The 18,971-nt window shown below is 37.1% G+C and overlaps 1 non-coding gene across 1 annotated transcript; it reads right to left on the bottom strand.

Annotated features, from left to right (window-relative positions):
* Positions 1-6,219: 6,219 nt before the first annotated feature.
* LOC123838010 (U6 spliceosomal RNA) lies at positions 6,220-6,326 on the bottom strand. Its single transcript, XR_006789354.1, has one exon. It is a non-coding gene; the product is annotated as a U6 spliceosomal RNA (small nuclear RNA).
* Between the last annotated feature and the right edge of the window lie 12,645 nt (positions 6,327-18,971).

Here is an 18,971-nt window from a genome sequence, read left to right as displayed (position 1 = left end):
TTAAAATGCTTTAATTCTTTGTTACATTATTTAAGATGTAATGAAAATAAATCTCACAATTTTCCTTTATGTATTTTTTTATATTTATTTACTCTTTAACCACACTGGACTTTTCTGTCCTTTCTTTGATGATTATAATATGAAACATTTCACTGACATAATTTACAATTTGTTTACAATATATTTCCCTTTTTTATTATTTTGTTCCCTTTAAATTATGAAGAAAATTCTTTTACATATTTTATATGGTTTTTGATAGCTTTTACTCTTGTTTTTGGCAAGTTTCTTTGTACATATCTCATATTTGTGACATTGTAAAGAGGTATGTATAAGTTAATAGTTATCACTAATTTGTTATCTGTTAGAACAATTTTTTACTTCCTGACTTATTTCTCTAATTTCTGTCTACTAGTGGTTGTTTAAGAATAGTTGTTACAGATTTTTGAACATCCAGCAGCTTGATCCAACATCTCATCAACTATTTTATTCATTTGAATTTTATCTTCTTTTAGAGAAATAACCTGTTCTACAGAAATAGTTTTTGCAAAAGTCATATTCTTTAAACAAAATCAGTATATTTGTTAGCAATTAGAGCTCAGTATCACATAATATGTAGAGAATTAGACTGGAATTCAGGAGTATTTCCTTTTTCTGCCTTCACGTTGTAAATGTAGGTCATTTGCTTCTCTTTACTAGTTTTCTCATATTTCTGTCACAGTGCCCATCACTTGATAAGCGACCAAAAACACTTGCTGAATAAATGGGCACTTACCAAGCAACTAGTGACAGAAGGGACAGAAGTGCAACCTACGTGGATCCATCTCCTAAAACCCTCCTTTCCTCTATGCTTCTAATCCCTGTCAGGACAGATACACTGGTATCTGATTTAAAATAGCACATTCCAGGATGCCGGGGTGTTTCAGTTGGTTAAGCGTCTGCCTTCAGCTCAGGTCATGATCCCAGGGTCCTGGAATCGAGTCCCGCATCAGGCTCCTTGCTCAGCAGGGAGGCTGCTTCTCCCTCTGCTTGCTGCCCTCCCTGCTTGTTCGCTCTTTCTCTCTCTCTCTGACAAATAAAATCTTTAATAAAATAAAATAGCACATTCCTTGTGAATATACATCTGCAAGACTATACTGACATACTTTTTCTAGGCAACCCTGAGTCCAGAGGAGAAAAGAAGTGAGATTAAAATTGAAAGACATAGGTCAGTTCCCTTGTTCCACAATGTGCTTTTGCATATGTGTTTCAATGTCTGCTCCATAAATGAGGCTAGCTCTCTCACAGTATGTGCGTCTGTGTGTGTCCATGTTTTTTTTTTAACACATAATATATAAAAAGGATTTTGTCAAATCTAGATCTCTATAAATACGAGTTGTGATCACAAATAATGTGTTGTGACATTATCCAAAAAAGACCTGATGGGAAGGAAGGCAATGTTCTTAAAAATGGCTTTGTTTTCCCTTCCTCACCTCTATCCTCTGCCTCTTCCTGAAAAGAAAGGCTGTTGATTGTGAAGTCATGTCACAGGAAACCATGGCAAGAAGATTTGAGTGAGGAGCTTTGAGAAAGGACTGAATCAAATTATGAGGCAGCAATTAGTCAAATACAGAGCAAGGGGGCACTCTGATAGATGAAAACTCTTCAGAAACAAGCCTAAACTCCTTAACCAGTCATGTCAGCTTGTTTATAACCCTCAATATTTTCAATACAATGAGAAAGAAAAAGGAGAATGTACAAGTAAGATGGATGAAAGGATGGAGACTTTGGGGGAAACATCATGTTGCTTCTCCTGCCACTTAAAAAGAGGTTAAATTCTACAAAAATCAGGAGCACCACTTCATTATGCTTTGTGGTTTGTCTGAACAAGAGGCCAGGTTCCCTGGGCATAGACAGATGTCGAAGTGTCCTGAGAAACAGCTATAATCTTCAATATAGTCAGTTAAACCACTATGGCTCCATTTCATAATGATAACAATGACATTTCACAGAGATATTTTTGACAAGTGACCCTGCCAGCTTTAAGTATTTCAGGTTGGTCAATTTTATGCCACCTGAATTTCAAAGAAAAGCTCTCTTTCTAAAAAAAATCGTAAATGATCATCTTTAGATTCCACTTAATTTACCTGGCATACAACTAGATTTAGTTGCAGTTCAGAATGATGCTTGGTTCCTCTTTGACCAATTTAGAGGAAACAAACAGTCCTTTGCTGAAGTCAAATCAGGACAGATAATTATGCATAACAATACCCAGCATTTGTAAAGTACCATGCTTTGAAGTTTATGATTTTCTCAGTGTTTTCAATATACATTATTTCCTTTGATCCTGCCCCCATTACATGCAGAGGGGAAGTCATGTATCATTCTATTTTACTGATAAGTGGAACTGAGACTTAACAGATTTCACAACTGTCAACTTTGTCAAGGAGTACTAAACCAGTAACCAGTCACAAAATTCAGCCATATCAGAATTGGGCTTCCAGTCTTTAACTTTGTATATTAATTTGCTCCCTAAATGAGAATCATGACATGTATTTGGTATGTGAAGGTGGGCTTCTGGTTTGCTGCAGGTGTTCCAAGTGGTTTCCCTGCTTGCACACTAATCCTCTGTGGGCTAGTCTCCACAGTGTGGCCAGGGAAGTCCTTAAAACACAGATTTAATCATGTCCCTCTCTCCTACCCCAGGACCTCCAATAGCTGCCATGATTTCTAAAAGCGAATCTACAGTTCTCATTCTGACCTTTGAAGCCCTCCAGGACCTAGCTTCAAGGACCTTTCTTTTAATTCCTCATGCCAAGGCAGCCACATTTGCTTCTTTCCCAAAGACATTAATGGCACGCTAACCTTGGGCTTTTGTATGCAATACTCTCCTTCCAGACACAAATACAATTTGTGCTTCCAAATTTACTCCTCCAATTTTGTATGGTTGATTTAGGTCTCTGTTTACTCTCAACTCCTCAGAGAGACCCTCTATCTCTAAAGAGCACACCACATCCACAGTCACCATTTATGTCCTTACCATCTATATTCTTAGCACCTGGAAGAGTGCCTACCAATAGTAAATCTCAGCAAATTATGTGTTAAATGAAAAATAAATAAATGAATGGATGAATCCAGTTGAGAGGGAAGAGATATGGCAAGGTTGGGTTTTTGTCCATGGTAGGCTGTTCATACGGAAATATTCATAAGTGTATTGGAGGTGTGAATAACTACCTGTTTTGGAAGCACTTTCTTTTTTTTTTTTTTTAAGATTTTATTTATTTATTTGAGAGAGAGAGAGAGAGTACAAGTAGGAAGAGCAGCAGGCAGAGGGAGAGGGAGAAGCAGGATCTCGCTGAGCAGGGAGCCCGACATGGGGCTTGATCCCAGGACCCTGGGATCATGACCTGAGCTGAAGGCAGCCACTTAACTGACTGAGACACCCAGGCACCCCGGAAGCACTTTCTTTCCAAGAGATTTCTAACTCTCTGGTTATTTAGGCAGTTTAAAATGGCACATGTTAAATTCTGGCTCTAAAAAAAGTTTAAAGATGAGGATTATAGTTCATAAGAAATTAGTTCATATAAATAGTGTTTATAACCAAAAAGCACAGTTTTTCAACATCTGTTCTTCAATCCACTAGCTTGAACTAAAATACTAACACCATGGTAGCAAAGGCATGCTTTGCAACACTGGCCACATATTTTATCCAGTCGAAATTCAATTTTAATTATTAGTTTCTTCATTTATTGAACGTATTCATTTATTTGATCAAGTTCACCTCTACAGTTTAAATTGCAGCATTTCACCCACATACATTTTGTTTAAAGGAGAACATGTTACTTGCTGGAGACAAATACGTAATCCTCCTTAAAGTGGATTAAGCCTCATTATATTGAACACATGGAAAATCTTTCTAGGCAAATGCTTTAGGAAAAAAAAAAATGATCTTTTCAGCATGCATGAAAACTTAAAGCTTTTTCTTTTTTTCCTACACACATTCTATTTCACGGATTTAGAAAAAAAAAAAGTTCTAAAAATGATCATTGCTTCTAACCATAAAATGAGCTCTAAGTTTCTTGTACCTGCATAGAGGAAGGAAGAACAGAGTATATCATGCTTAGATCATCGGCAATAAGAAGGAAAGGAAGAAACTTCCGAGCAAAAAGTTCCTCTCACCACATTTTTAATGGTCCAACCCTGGCTCTTATGTGTCACAGAATTTGGTCTTTCGTTTCCTCTATATCAACCCAACAAATTTTCAATAGCATCTAAGTTTGATTTTAGTGCTTTACAGCCTAGGGACTGCTGTCACAAAAAACTGTCCCATGGGTTCTTCACAATCACCCAGTAAGGCAGGTGTTAATATTTATACCTTTTTTTACATTCAATAAGCCTGAGGCTCAATGAATGGTATAGTCAAAAACCAAAGCAAGGGCATTTGATTCTGCAGCTCATTCTTTTTCCATTAAATCATGCTGTTTCTTTGATTTCTAAGATATAAAATTGCTCTGGTCATTTACCTAGCTATTCTCTCAAGCTTTCTGAGTTCAGAGCAATATTAAAAGATATTCAATAATCCTTCCCCATAATTGTCAGAGACTTCTAGCTACAAAAAGTATCACAGCTCTACATCTCAAGTAATACAGTAGATCTTGGGAGTTTTTAATGTCTTGATACCAGGAAAAAAATAAATTAACAAGCAAATCTGCTGCTATACTTATTCTTTTTCTCTGTTTGACATTAAATTGGACCCACTTAAAATCTCAGTTCCTAAACAAGGATTGACAGTAATCTCAGGTCAATACAGGCTGTTGTTTTCACAGAGTGTAAGGAATGTTTTAGCTGCCTGCCTTTCAGGCTGTTGGCACTTTAAATACGGCTAGCATACATGATGTGTTTTGGGTTTAATTTAAAAGGATATTATCTTTTGATTCTGTCATTTATAGAAACAGAAATTGCAGAAACCCCTGGTAAGGGAAATTATTTCATAATTGTTTTATTTATTTATTTGTAAGAGCGAGAGAGAGCGTGCACAAGTAGGGGGAAGCATGCAGGTGAGCCTGGTGAGCAGGGAGCCTGATGTGGGACTCAGTTCTAGGACCCTGGGATCATGATCTGAGCCAAAGGCAGATGCTTAACCAACTGAGCCACCCAGGCGTCCCTCATAATTGTTTTAATGCTCATTTTCCTACCTGTGAATAATTACTTATCCAAAGTCACCATATCAGAAGACTTCTAGTACTTAGTCATATCCAATTCTCTTCCCCTCCTGGGCTCACACAAGGCTGAGACTTCCTACCATATCACTATTTTTGGATAATGGTTTGTGAGAAGAAATTATGAAGTATTTAATTGCTGGTCTGAGACCCTTCAGTGCTCTTTCCCATGCCTCAGCAACTAAGGAGACATCAAGTTCCAGATGGTGTAGCTGCAAGACAGGGAAGCTTTATAGCCAGGGTCCCCATGTGAAGAAGGACACCCTGCCAAACCATATGAGCCATGTAAGCAAGAGTGAGAAATTTTGGGGGGGTAAGCTACTGAGATTTGGGGCTGTTTTGTTACTGCCTATCCTAATTAAAAACCCTAAAAGTCAAAAGAGCAAAGGAATTGGATTCGGAAGATCTGGATGACATCCAACTTAATAACTTTGTCAACTTGGGTAAGTCACTTAAATTTGTTGAGTTTCAAATGCTTCCTTTCTAAGATAGAGATGATAAAAATATTCCCTATCTACTTGAAAGAGTGGCTATGAAGATCAAATTGCATGGTGTAGGTTGAGTCACTCTACAATTTATTTTCATAAATGTGGCATATTTTTTACTTCTTTGATATTGTGATTTTCTGATTAAGGGAATTTATTTTCCTCATCTCCTATGTTCCATCTCCATAGAAAAAGTAGACAAGAAGACCAAAGTTAGGGTGTAGGAGTGAAGAGGATGCCACTCTTTGTTTGTTTTAATCTATTATTATAGGCATACTGTGGCTCTGGTAATTAAATTCAAGATTTCTTAGAATCGGGTATTTCAGATTCAAGTTCATGTCCATGACATCCAGCTGTATCAAATTTGTCTGTATGTTTTTCCTCTTTAGCTTTGAGCATCAGAAAACTAAGACACCCTCTTTCATTTCTTTTAGCACAATGTAGGCTACAAAGTAAACTATGTGTTCAGAGAGCATCAAACCAGTTTCTATTATTTCTTAGATTCTTTTTTTTATGCTTTAAAATATTTGTTTAGCCGAAAAAATATGGAACATTTAACGAAATTGTGTGTCACCCTTGTGCAGGGGCCGTTGTAATCTTCTCTGTATCATTCCAATTTTAGTATATGTGCTGCCAAAGTGAGCACTATTTCTTGGATTCTTAAATCTGATTGCCCAGTCCAACAAAACAAAAAGACGAGCAAAGCCAGTAGGCATTTATTGGACATCTCTTTTACTGATTGGGCACAACAGAGGAGAGAAATCAACATGCAATTAACTTTCTACATTTTGAGCTATGAAATTTGACCACGTTTTGTTTCCTCCTCACATAAAAGATGATGGGGATATGGTGTGACCCTTCAAGTTATCACCTGATCTCTCCACTGAGTAAGCAAAACAGTGCAGTCATTAGAGAGACACTCTAGGTAGTGACTAAAAGTCGGCTCTCTCAAGCCAGACTGAATTCCAGCTTCACTGCTAAGTTACTTTGAGCATGCAACTTCTTTATGCCCCCATTTTTTAATCCATAAAGGGGATATAGTAATAGCACATTATTTACACAGTTTTAAAAGTTAGTGAGCTAATATATGTAGTGTTTAGAAAAAGGCCCATGACCTAGTGAACACTGTATGGCTTATTTAATACTGTCTCCTTGTAATCAAACTCCAAGCTATTCTAACACAATTTGAAGGAATGGGATGCTCTAAAAGATGGGGGTAGTTTGTGGGAAGAGAGAAAACTGGTTTTTTTTAGCAATTTTCATGAACACGCTGAAGCAACAGAAGATGCTGTTATGAACATTTTATGATCTCATGATTCACTACAGGTCTATAGAACTCCTCAACTTCTTGGGCCCCAATCTGTGTTTCTTTCTTTGGAAAATCACATTTAAGTGAACCAATTATGGTTTATATCTAAACTGAAGTGTAATCTGCCACAAAATTATCCCTTATTTCTGATAAAAGACTTTTTTCTGGTTACTCAAACATAAGAACTCAGTATGATTTTGGGTGTTTTGGTGTGTTTGGTTGGTTGTTTTGTTTTGTTTTGGCTTTTGTTTATTCGTTTGATCCTACACCTGTGTTTCTCTCTTCTAAACCCAAACAGTAGCCAAAACTGGTCAAATACTGTCACCATAGAGTCTTTCCTACTCCCTTTCTATTGCCATTTCATAAATCCAGACCCTTATCTTCTACTGCCTCAGTGCTCTTTCTGCTACCAGTAGGCTTCACCTCCCCCTTGCTAGAGTGGATAGAAGAGCTGGTTTTTATATTTCTTTCCAAGGATACAGATTTGAGAAAATAGCTACTTGGGTTCACTTCTACCACTAATTATTAAATTATTAAATTATTTAAGGAATAAATCATTAAAGTAACCAAGTGGTAGTTTTTTTCCTAATATGGTAAGCCACATATAAATTTAAAATAGCAATGACCAATTTTATGTATGATACATATAAACTGAATGGGCACACATGCATACACACATATATACATACATAGACATGTGTATATATACAAAATGTGGCATTGCGCTCTCTCTATATATGTATATATGTGTGTGTGTGTGTGTATGTATATATATATATATATATATATATATATATATATATATATGTCTTCCTTCTTATAAGGTACAATGATTCTTCACCAATAGATGTCCATGCTAGCATGAAAATAGATGTTAGTCCTGAGTTCAGATCCAATAAGAAAGTCCTGACTTTCAGATTACTATGCAAGAATTGAAGAAAAATTTGAAATGGATATCATATTTTTACTTTGCACATTTGTTAGTTGACTTGATGCATACCCTTTCTGAATTTTGTAAGGCCTCCATAGTACACACACACACATACACTTACGGAAAGCAAACAAGTGGGAGGAAGATACTTGTCAGTTTCAATTTTGTATGCATAAAAATGCATGAGAGAAGGGACTGAAAATGTAGGAGCAAAAAGACAAGAAATGTCAAGCTTGATAGGTTATGCCAAGGGAAGAAATTTATTCTAAAAATAAGTCCTACCATTTAACCTACTGGTGTTAATTTGATTTTATACTCAACACGAATATGTTGTGTCTATCAGCGATTAATTCTAGATTGTTATTCTACCAAGCTAAGACTTGTGTTGTTCAGTGGAGCTCAGCATTTCAACACTCTTAATCTGTGATTGTCGTTCAGGACAGTTTTTAAAGAACTGTATGAATGTAACTGAACAACACACTATTTTGTCCTCTTCTGTTGCCCAAAGGCTCCTGTACCTTCAAAGATACAGTCATAATAGATGTGTTGTTTCCAGGTGAAAATCTTTCTCCCCCCTAAAGGATGACTCTTGAAAATCAACCTCAAGCAAACATAAAACAATATATTCCAAACACGTTTGTTTCCCCTCATGATTTGCAGGTTGAACACAAATGAGAGAAAAATGGAGTTGGTCTGCGGCAGAGCTCCACTGCCCCCTTCCAGTGCCCCTCAATCATTTCTTCCTTCCCTCAAACCTGACACCTGACTCCAGCCTGTAATAGGTGTCCTACTGGAGTACATCATCTTCGAATGACTGTTCACATGTAGCTTTCCCAGCAATATTTAATTTGAATGTGCTGCACTCCCTCTTCTTCCTTTTTCTTGATGCCAACCATTTAGCATCTCTGTTGTTAACCCATTCCAAGGACAGCATGCACAGTGTATCAGTATTCCCCTTTTCTGTGCCCAAAGCACATATAATCAATAACCACATTCCTTCCCACTGAATCTAGACAGCTCTAGAATTCTTATCCCCATTGCACTTCAGAGAGTCTTCAGCAGTCAATCATGGCTAAAACCTACTTGCTGCTCCAAGGTTACTCATTCTCATTTAAAATACGTGTATTGTAAAAGAGTTCAGGAGAAACAATGATGGGTCTCAAACTTATTTTTATGAGTATTCCTTATTAAATTAACTATATATGTATATATGTGTGTGTATATATATAATATATAATTATTTTATATAAACTCATCCTCATGGACAGGCATTGACTTGTGTGCATGTTTACTCAAAAATATTATGAAATGAAAATGCTATGATTGTTAATTTTATTAAAGAGATATCTATATATTTTTTAAATAGCCTCATATACAGGTGCAAGTTATGTTATTTTTTTTAGTCTACAGAAAAACACTGTATGGATTTAAGGCAACATTCTTTATGTTCCCCAAATGCATTGTACTCAGCTTGATTATAACACTTGCCACGTTGTTTTGTAATTGCTTTCTTTCCTGTTTCACTGACTAGCTCCTTGGAAGCAGGAGAGCCTCCCTTCTCTCTATACTGTTAGTACATTGCATTTTCACATAGTATTGGTGTGGCAAATGTTTATAGAATAAATAACTGATTGAATGAGATATTTTTTAATCAATAGTCTTATATTACTCTGCACTCATATACTCTGCAGCACTTCCAAAGCATTTTAATTTTCTAATCCCAGGGAAATGTGCAATGACTTTTTTCAAATTTGTATTTCACCTTAAGAAAATTCCCCTCTTCGGGGTGCCTGGGTGGCTCAGTCGTTGGGCGTCTGCCTTCGGCTCAGGTGGTGATCCCAGGGCCCTGGGATCGAGCCCCACATCGGGCTCCCCGCTCAGCGGGAGGCCTGCTTCTCCCTCTCCCGCTCGCCCTGCTTGTGTTCCCTCTCTTGCTGTGTCTCTGTCAAATAAATAAAATCTTAAAGAAAAAAAAAAAAAAGAAAAGAAAATTCCCCTCTTCACGTTCTGCATGGAGCACTGGGTGTTATGCACAAACAATGAATCATGGAACACTATATCTAAAACTAATGATGTAATGTATGGGGATTAACATAAGAATAAAAAAAAAAGAAAATTCCCCTCTTTTTTTGCTTGTTAAAGTATTACATATTATACAAACTGACCTGCATTTGTTCTTTTAATCAGTTGATTTAATGTTACTAATTAGTTTAAATGGTGAAATTATTTAATAGCTATAATCCTTAAAACCATATGAGTAATTATATTGATGTAGGAGGCTATAAAGGTTTTAATACTCACACAAGAATGTGAACTTGAAAGTACTTTGGAGGAATTAAAAACCAATTTTAAACAAATTGAATCATTTTGGGCCTTCTGAAAAATATTTAGAACCTGGATTTTTTAAATTTTTAAAATTTTTTTTAAAAAATTTTGAAATTATTTAAATTATTAAATTATTAAATTATTTAAATTTAATATTAAATTATTAAATTATTTAAAATTTAATATTTTTTAAAATAAATTACATTCATTCTTCTCTTTACAACCTGAATATATTCCCCTACTAGAAAATATCTGAAAAGTCAGAATCTTATAAAAGGTGAATTACTGGGTATTTATTCTCAATCACGAGAATATATGTAAAATAACTTACAGACCACCCTTAAAGGTGTAGATTTCCTGACCATATGAAAGTAGATTTTTAAATGCAGAAAATGCTAACATACCATTAGATATATTTGAAACTATCCTTTAAACCTTATTGATTAATGGCATGGTGCTAGTTTCTTCAAGTAACCCCACTCCTTCTGAATCCTCAGCTTAAATTCACCACTACGAATTTTAGTTTACATTTTAATTTTGACCTAGCACTAGTCCTTTCCTGTTCCTCCTTCAGGACCTAGACTTTGTTAAATCCTAATGGTTATGATTAAACCCTACTTGAGTCTAACTCTGACACTTAAAATGGTTTTGAAAAATTAGTAAGAGGTAATCAAATGAAGACACTGGGCATGAAACCCTAGGATGGGTCCAGGAAAATATATGTGGGTTGGTGTTATGAAAATACAAAGTGAGGGAAAAGGAGTAAAACTAGATGTGGGTAAGTATATTAATGAGTTAAAGAGAACTTGCTCACAAAGACAACTTGCATGGGAGTCTGAACGCCATCTTGCAGGAGAAATGGAACAATTGAAGAATATTGGCTGAGAAAGATGCAGAACACTGACTGGAATTTAGAGGATGAATTTAAGAGCAAAAGAGAGTGGCATGAGGAAAACCTGAGAAGTGTCTACTGAATTCATCTAGACAAGTTACTAAAAGAAGGGACAATTGCAACAGAGAGAAAATACACTGAAAAACATTTATAAAACATGATACTGCATGCCAGGGTATGGAGAGTGAAAGGAAGACACTGTGGCATGACTTGCAGTCTTCTAGTTTTGACAACAATCAGATTATAGCACCATTTACAGAGTTTGGCCAATATGGGGAGGTGTTTCCATTTTGGACATGGTGATTTTGAGATGAGTATGGGATAATCGAGGGGTAATGATTAGCCAACATTGTGATACCTGAGTGAGAAAACTCAGGACATGGTGTGGGCTGGAGAGAAATATTAATGGGTCATTAGTATATGAGCAGTTTTCAAAAGCAGGAAACTTGAAGCCAGAATTGCATAACTAGTATCAACAAAGCATGAGTCAAAGATAATTTATTAGGGAACATAGATTTTAAGGGTTAGGCTGACAAAGAGATGACAAAATAAAAACAAAATGAAACCAAAATCAGAGCTGTTGAGAACCATGAAAAAAAGAAAAGTTTTCAGGAATGTGAGGTCAAGAGTGTCAGATGCAGAAGAGAAGCATTGGACTTGAAAGCATGTGTGTGGGACACCTGCATGTATCTTGTCTTTTTTGGATGTTTCCACATGTCTTTATGGTGATGTTATTCTGTTAAATCAATGACAGGGGGTTCTAGTATGCTATCCTGGTGTAAACCCACCACATCCTACCCATCCTGCAGATTACAAATAAAAAACCTGTTAAAAAAATCAAAACACCTACTACCTAGGTACTTTAACAATAAAAACAGGCAGATTATGAGGGGGAGTCAACATTTGGAGAAGCAAATGACAAGGGAGTGACTTTTCCATTTTCTTTTCAGGCTTTATCCCACTGGGCAGGCACTAGTCATAGAATGGCACGGCAGTATGGTGGCTAAAACCTCAACAGAAACTCCAGTTTCTACAAGAGGAACCAGGAAATGACAGTGTGCAGAGAACGATTATGACAGGTTCAATTGTTGCATCATTGAAAAGAGCACTTATCTGGGATTCAGAAGACCCAATTCTAATCTGCGTTTCACTAATTTAGTTCTGTTTGATTCAACTCCTTTAAGCAACTATGTTATTCTGTGAAAAAAAAAAAAAATGACTAACATGGCACTTTCCTGTTTAATGTCTCATAACTGTGATAAATATCAAATATAGCAATGTACTCAAAAGTGCTTTAAAAGATCATAAATTTGTATTTAAATATGTTATTGAGCAGATTTATAGTTCTGTTGGTTTAGCATCTCTGACATTTTTATAATATGGGTCCATATTCCAGACATCATCCAGAGTTAAAGTTCAAATAATTATCATGACTTCACTTATCTCAGTATATTTAATGCAATTGTTATTTGATCAGCTGACATCATACTGTAAATGGTGTTTTTTCCCTTGTTTCTCTGTATCCTTTATAGGCAAGTGTAGATAAAGTGTCCCGGTCTTTGTCTGTCAGATGTTTTATTTAAAGCTCCATATCTCATGAGCAAGGAAAACCCATTTAGCAATGATGAGAATCTGTTCTTTTTGGCCTGTGACTTCTTCACACTTTCTTCTTTCCACATAATTGTGGTTCTGAGAGGTTTGTGAACCAACTTAACCATTTGGAACTCGTATCATTTAGACTGTCAGTATCTCCTGTAATTGTGACCTTTGAGTTTCTGAACCAGTGGCACCGGAAGAAGAGCTTGATTTTTTTTCTCTTTACAGTGGTATTTGGAATAATTACTGTTTGGGGTATAATCACTTGGAAGCAGATGTCCAGATCTAACTGAATACAGCACTATGAATTCCTTTTGGATCAATTGCATTCTAGGTGTTTCAAAAAGAAATAATTTCGACTGTAACCACAGATTCTCCCTTCCCCTTCTTTCTTCTCCTGTTTCCTTTGTCTTTTTCTCTTCTCTTCCTCACGCTTCTCCTCTTTTTCTTCCACTCGCTCTCTTTTTTCCTCTTTTCACCCCCCCCCACTCTTTCTTCTCTTTTCTCTCTCCCTTTACATTAGTCCCCACCTTTTTTTTTTTTTTTGGTTCATTAGCCCCCTTTATTTTATCTTTTTTAAATAAAGGATAAACCATTAAAAGTATTTATTCTTGGGCACCTGGGTGGCTTAGATGGTTACGCGTCTGTCTTTGGCTCAGGTCATGATCCCAGGGAACTGGGATTGAGTCCCGCATAGGGCTCCCTGTTCCATTGAGCCTGCTTCTCCCTCTGCCTCTCTCTCTCTGTCTCTGTCTCTCATGAATAAATAAATAAAATCTTTAAAAAAAAGCATTTATTCTCTGTAATTAAATTTAAACACATCAAAGCACTTTCAAGATTATGCAGACTTAAAATCAGTCAGATTTCAAAGGAAAATAATTTAAGTCCCATATGTACCAATGAACTACATCTTCTATCTGTTTCACTGACCATTTTACATAAATAAAAGAACCTCTGCATTTGAACGATAGATTCTGGAAAAGGAAAAAGTCTCAAGTTTCACATAATACTCCATTTCTCTTCATCAGTATATTTCAATTACCATGTCATTTCTATTGACATGTTGTCAATATTTTCTTTTTTTTTTTAATTTTATTATGTTATGTTAGTCACCATACAATACATCACTAGTTTTTTGGGTTTTTTTTTTTTTTTTAGATTTTTTATTTATTTGACAGAGAGAGAATGAGAGAGAGCACATGAGAGGGAGGAGGGTCAGAGGGAGAAGCAGACTCCCCGCCGAGCAGGGAGCCCGATGTGGGACTCGATCCCGGGACTCCAGGATCATGACCCGAGCCGAAGGCAGTCGCTTAACCAACTGAGCCACCCAGGCGCCCCACATCACTAGTTTTTGATGTAGTGATCCATGATCCATTGTTTTTGTATAACACCCAGTGCTCCATGCAGTACGTGCCCTCCTTAATACCCATCACCGGGCTAACCAAACCCCCTCCCCCCTCCCCTCTAAAACCCTGTTTGTTTCTCAGGTCCATAGTCTCTCATGGTTCATCTCTCCCTCCAATTCCCCCCGCCCATTTTTCCCTTCCTTCTCCTAATGTCCTCCATGTTTTCCCTTATGTTCCACAAATAAGTGAAACCATATGATAATTGACTTTCTCTGCTTGACTTATTTAACTTAGCATAATCTCCTCCAGTCCCACCCATGTTGATGTAAAAGTTGGGTATTCATCTTTTCTGATGGCTGAGTAATATTCCATTGTATATATGGACCACATCTTCTTTATCCATTCATCTGTTGAAGGGCATCTCGGCTCTTTCCACAGTTTGGCTATTGCAGACATTGCTGCTATGAACATTGGGGTGCATATGGCCCTTCTTTTCACTACATCTGTGCCTTTGGGGTAAATACCCAGTAGTGCAATTGCTGGGTCATAGGGTAGCTCTATTTTTAAATTTTTGAGGAAGCTCCACAGTGTTTTCCAAAGTGGCTGTTCCAACTTGCATTCCCACCAACAGTGTAAGAGGGTTCCCCTTTCTCCACAACCTCTCCAACATTTGTTGTTTCTTTCCCTGTCCATTTTTGCCATTCTAACTGGTGTAAGGTGGTATCTCAGTGTGGTTTTGATTTGGATTTCCCTGATGGCTAATGATGATGAACATATTTTCATGTGTCTGTTAGCCATTTGTATGTCTTCTTCAGAGAAGTATCTGTTCATCTCTTCTGCCCACTTTTTGACTTGATTATTTGTTTTTTGGGTGTTGAGTTTGAGAAGTTCTTTATAGATTTTGGATACCATTGTATTGTCATTTGCAAATATCTTCTCCCATTCTGTGGGTTGCCTCTTTGTTTTGTTGACTGTTTCCTTTGCTGTGCAGAAGCTTTTTATCTTGATGAAGTCCCAAAAGTTCATTTTTGCTTTTGTTTCACTAGCTTTTGGAGATGTATCTTGAAAGAAGTTGCTGTGGCCGATGTTGAAGAGGTTACTGGTATGTTCTCCTCTAGGATTTTGATGGATTCCTGTCTCACATTGAGGTCTTTCATCCACTTTGAGTTTATCTTTGTGAATGGTGTTAGAGAATGGTCGAGTTTCACTCTTCTGTATGTGGCTGTCCAATTTTCCCAGCACCATTTATTGAAGAGACTTTTTTCCATTGCATGTTTTTTCCTGCTTTGTCGAAGATTATTTGACCATAGATTTGAGGGTCCATATCTGGGTTCTCTATTCTCTTCTATTGGTCTGTATGTCTGTTTTTGTGCCAGTACCATGCTGTCTTGGTGATCACTGATTTGTAATATAGCTTGAAATCGGGTAACGTGATGTCCCCAGCTTTGTTTTTCTTTTTCAACATCTCCTTGGCTATTCGGGGTCTTTTCTGATTCCATACAAATTTTAGGATTGTTTGTTCCAGCACTTTGAAAAATGTCATTGGAATTTTGATCGGGATGGCAATGAAGGTATAGATTGCTCTGGGTAACATAGACATTTTAACAATGTTTATTCTTCTGATCCATGAGCATGGAATATTTTTCCATCTTTTTGTGTCTTCTTCAATTTCTTTCATGAGTGTTTTGTAGTTCCTAGAGTATAGATCCTTTACCTCTTTGGTTAGGTTTATTCCAAGGTATCTTATGGTTTTTGGTGCTATTGTAAATGGAATCTTTTCTCTAATTTCTCTTTCTACAGTTGCATTGTTAGTGTATAAGAAAGCAACTGATTTCTGTGCATTGATTTTGCATCCTGCCACATTACTGAATTGCTGGATGAGTTCTAGTAATTTGGGGGTGGAGTCTTTTGGGTTTTCCACATAAAGTATCATGTCGTCTGCAAAAAGAGAGAGTTTGACTTCTTCTTTGCCAATTTGAATACCTTTTATTTCTTTTTGTTGTCTGATTGCTGTTGCTAGGATTTCTAGTACTATGTTGAACAATAGTGGTGAGAGGGGGCACCCTTGATGTGTCCCTGATCTTAAGGGAAAGGCTCTCAGCTTTTCCCCATTGAGGATGATATTCACTGTGGGTTTTTCATAGATGGATTTTATGAGCTTGAGGAATGTTCCCTCTATCCCTATACTCTGGAGAGTTTTAATCAGGAAAGGATATTGTATTTTTCAAATGCTTTTTCTGCATCAATTGAGAGGACCATATGGTTCTTCTCCCTCCTCTTATTAATGTGTTCTATCACATTGATTGATTTGCGAATGTTGAACCACCCTTGCATCCCGGGGATAAATCCCACTTGGTCGTGGTGGATGATCCTTTTAATGTATTGTTGGATCCTATTAGCTAGGATTTTGTTGAGGATTTTGGAATCCATATTCATCAGGGATATCGGTCTGAAATTCTCCTTTTTGATGCGGTCTTTGCCTGGTTTGGGGATTAAAGTAATGCTGGCCTCAGAATGAGTTTGGAAGTTTTCCTTCTGTTTCTATTTTTTGAAACAGCTTCAGTAGAATAGGTATTATTTCTTCTTTGAATGTCTGGCAGAATTCCCTAGGGAATCCATCAGGCCCTGGACTCTTGTTTTTTGGGAGGTTTTTGATCACTGCTTCAATCTCGTTACTGGTTATTGGCCTATTCAGGTTGTCAGTTTCTTCCTGTTTCAGTCTTGGCAGCTTATAGGTTTCCAGGAAGGCCTCCATTTCATCCAGATTGCTCAGTTTATTGGCATATAGTTGTTGATAATAATTTCTAATAATTGTTTCTATTTCCTTGGTGTTAGTCATGATCTCTCCCCTTTCATTCATAATTTTATTAATTTGGGTCCTTTCTCTCTTCTTTTGGATAAGTCTGGCCAGTGGTTTATCAATCTTATTAATTCTTTCAAAGAACCAACTTCTAGTTTCGTTGATCTGATCTACTGTGTTTCTGGTTTCTAATTCATTGATCTCTGCTCTAATTTTAATTATGTCTCTTCTAATGCATGGCTTAGGCATAGTTTGTTGCTTTTTCTCTAGTTCTTTAAGGTGTGGAGTTAGTTGGTGAATTCGGGATTTTTCTATTTTTTTGAGTGAGGCTTGGATGGCAATGTATTTCCCCCTTAGGACCGCCTTTGCAGTATCCCATAGGTTTTGGACTGATGTGTTTTCATTCTCATTGACTTCCATGAATTGTTTAAGTTCTTCTTTGATTTCCTAGTTGACCCAAACATTCTTGAGCAGAGTGGTCTTTAGCTTCCAAGTGTTCGAATTTCTGCCAAATTTTTTCTTGTGATTGAGTTCCAGTTTTAGAGCATTGTGGTCTGAGAATATGCAGGGAATAATCTCAATCTTTTGGTATTGGTTGAGACTTGATTTGTGACCCAGTATATGGTCTATTCTGGAGAAAGTTCCATGTGCGCTCGAGAAGAATGAGTATTCTGTTGTTTTAGGGAGGAATGTTCTGTAAATATCTATGAGGTCCATCTGGTCCAATGTACCATTCAAAGCTCTTGTTTCCTTGTTGATTTCCTGCTTAGATGATCTGTCCGTTGCTGAGAGTGGAGTATTGGGGTCTCCTATAATTAACGTATTGTTATCAATATGACTCTTTATTTTGGTTAACAGTTGGCTTATGCAGATGGCTGCTCCCATGTTGGGGGCATAGATATTTACAATTGTTAGATCTTCTTGTTGGATAGACCCTTTAAGAATGATACAGTGTCCTTCTGTGTCTCTTATTACAGACTTTAGTTTAAAATCTAATTTGTCTGATATAAGAATTGCTACCCCAGCTTTCTTTTGAGGTCCGCTGGCATGGAAGATAGATCTCCATCCCTTCACTTTCAGTCTGGATGTATCTTTAGGTTCAAAATGAGTCTCTTGTAGACAGCATATGGATGGGTCCTGTCTCTTTATCCAATCTGCAACCCTGTGCCATTTTATGGGAGCATTTAGGCCATTCACGTTGAGAGTGATTATTGAAAAATATGAATTAATTGTCGTCATGTTGCCTGTGAAGACATTGTTTTTATAGATTGTCCCTGTAAATTTCTGTTGTAGATCACTCTTGGGGGCTTTCTCCTTTTATAGAACCCTGCTTAATATTTCTTGCAGGGTTGGCTTAGTGGTCACATATTCTTTCAACTTCTGCTGGTCATGGAAGCTCTGCATCTCTCCATCCATTCTAAATGAAAGCCTTGCCAGATAAAGTATTCTTGGCTGCATGTTCTTCTCATTTAGTACCCTGAATATGTCTTGCCAGGCCTTTCTGCCTTGCCAGGTCTCTGTGGATAGGTCTGACGTTATTCTGATGTTCCTCCCTCTGTACATAAGGAATCTCTTCCCCCTAACTGCCCTTAAGATGGTTTCCTTGGTTCTAAGATTTGCAAGTTTTACTATTACATGCCGGGGTGTTGACCTGTTTTCCTTGATCTTAGGAGGGGTCCTCTCTGCCTCTAGGACTCGAATGTTTGTTTCATTCCCCAGATTATGGAAGTTCTCAGCTACGATTTGCTCAAATACATCTTCTAGCCCTCTCTCTCTCCACTCCCTCCGGGATTCCAATTATTCTGACATTGGAACGCCTCATGGTGTCACTTATTTCTCTGATTCTATTTTCATGGATTCTGAGTTGTTTTTCCCTGGCCTCCTCTTTTCCCTTTTTATCTGTTATACTGTCTTCCAGATCACTTATTCTCTCTTCTGTCTCAGTTACCCTAGCTGTTAGATTATCTAGATTGGATTGGATCTCATTGATAGCATTTTTAAGTTCTGCCAATTCACCTTTTATTTCTGCCCTTAGAGACTCTATGTTGCCATTAATCAATTTCTCCATTCTTGCCATTGTCTTCACAATTGC

The sequence above is a fragment of the Mirounga angustirostris genome, unplaced genomic scaffold (assembly GCF_029215605.1).
Source record: "Mirounga angustirostris isolate CCGP_5_RB_7025 unplaced genomic scaffold, mMirAng1.0.hap1 SCAF_8, whole genome shotgun sequence".
In the NCBI taxonomy this organism is placed as follows: Eukaryota; Metazoa; Chordata; class Mammalia; order Carnivora; family Phocidae; genus Mirounga; species Mirounga angustirostris.
Note: the sequence above shows the minus strand (reverse complement) of the source record. Positions and strands in the feature narration are given on the sequence as shown.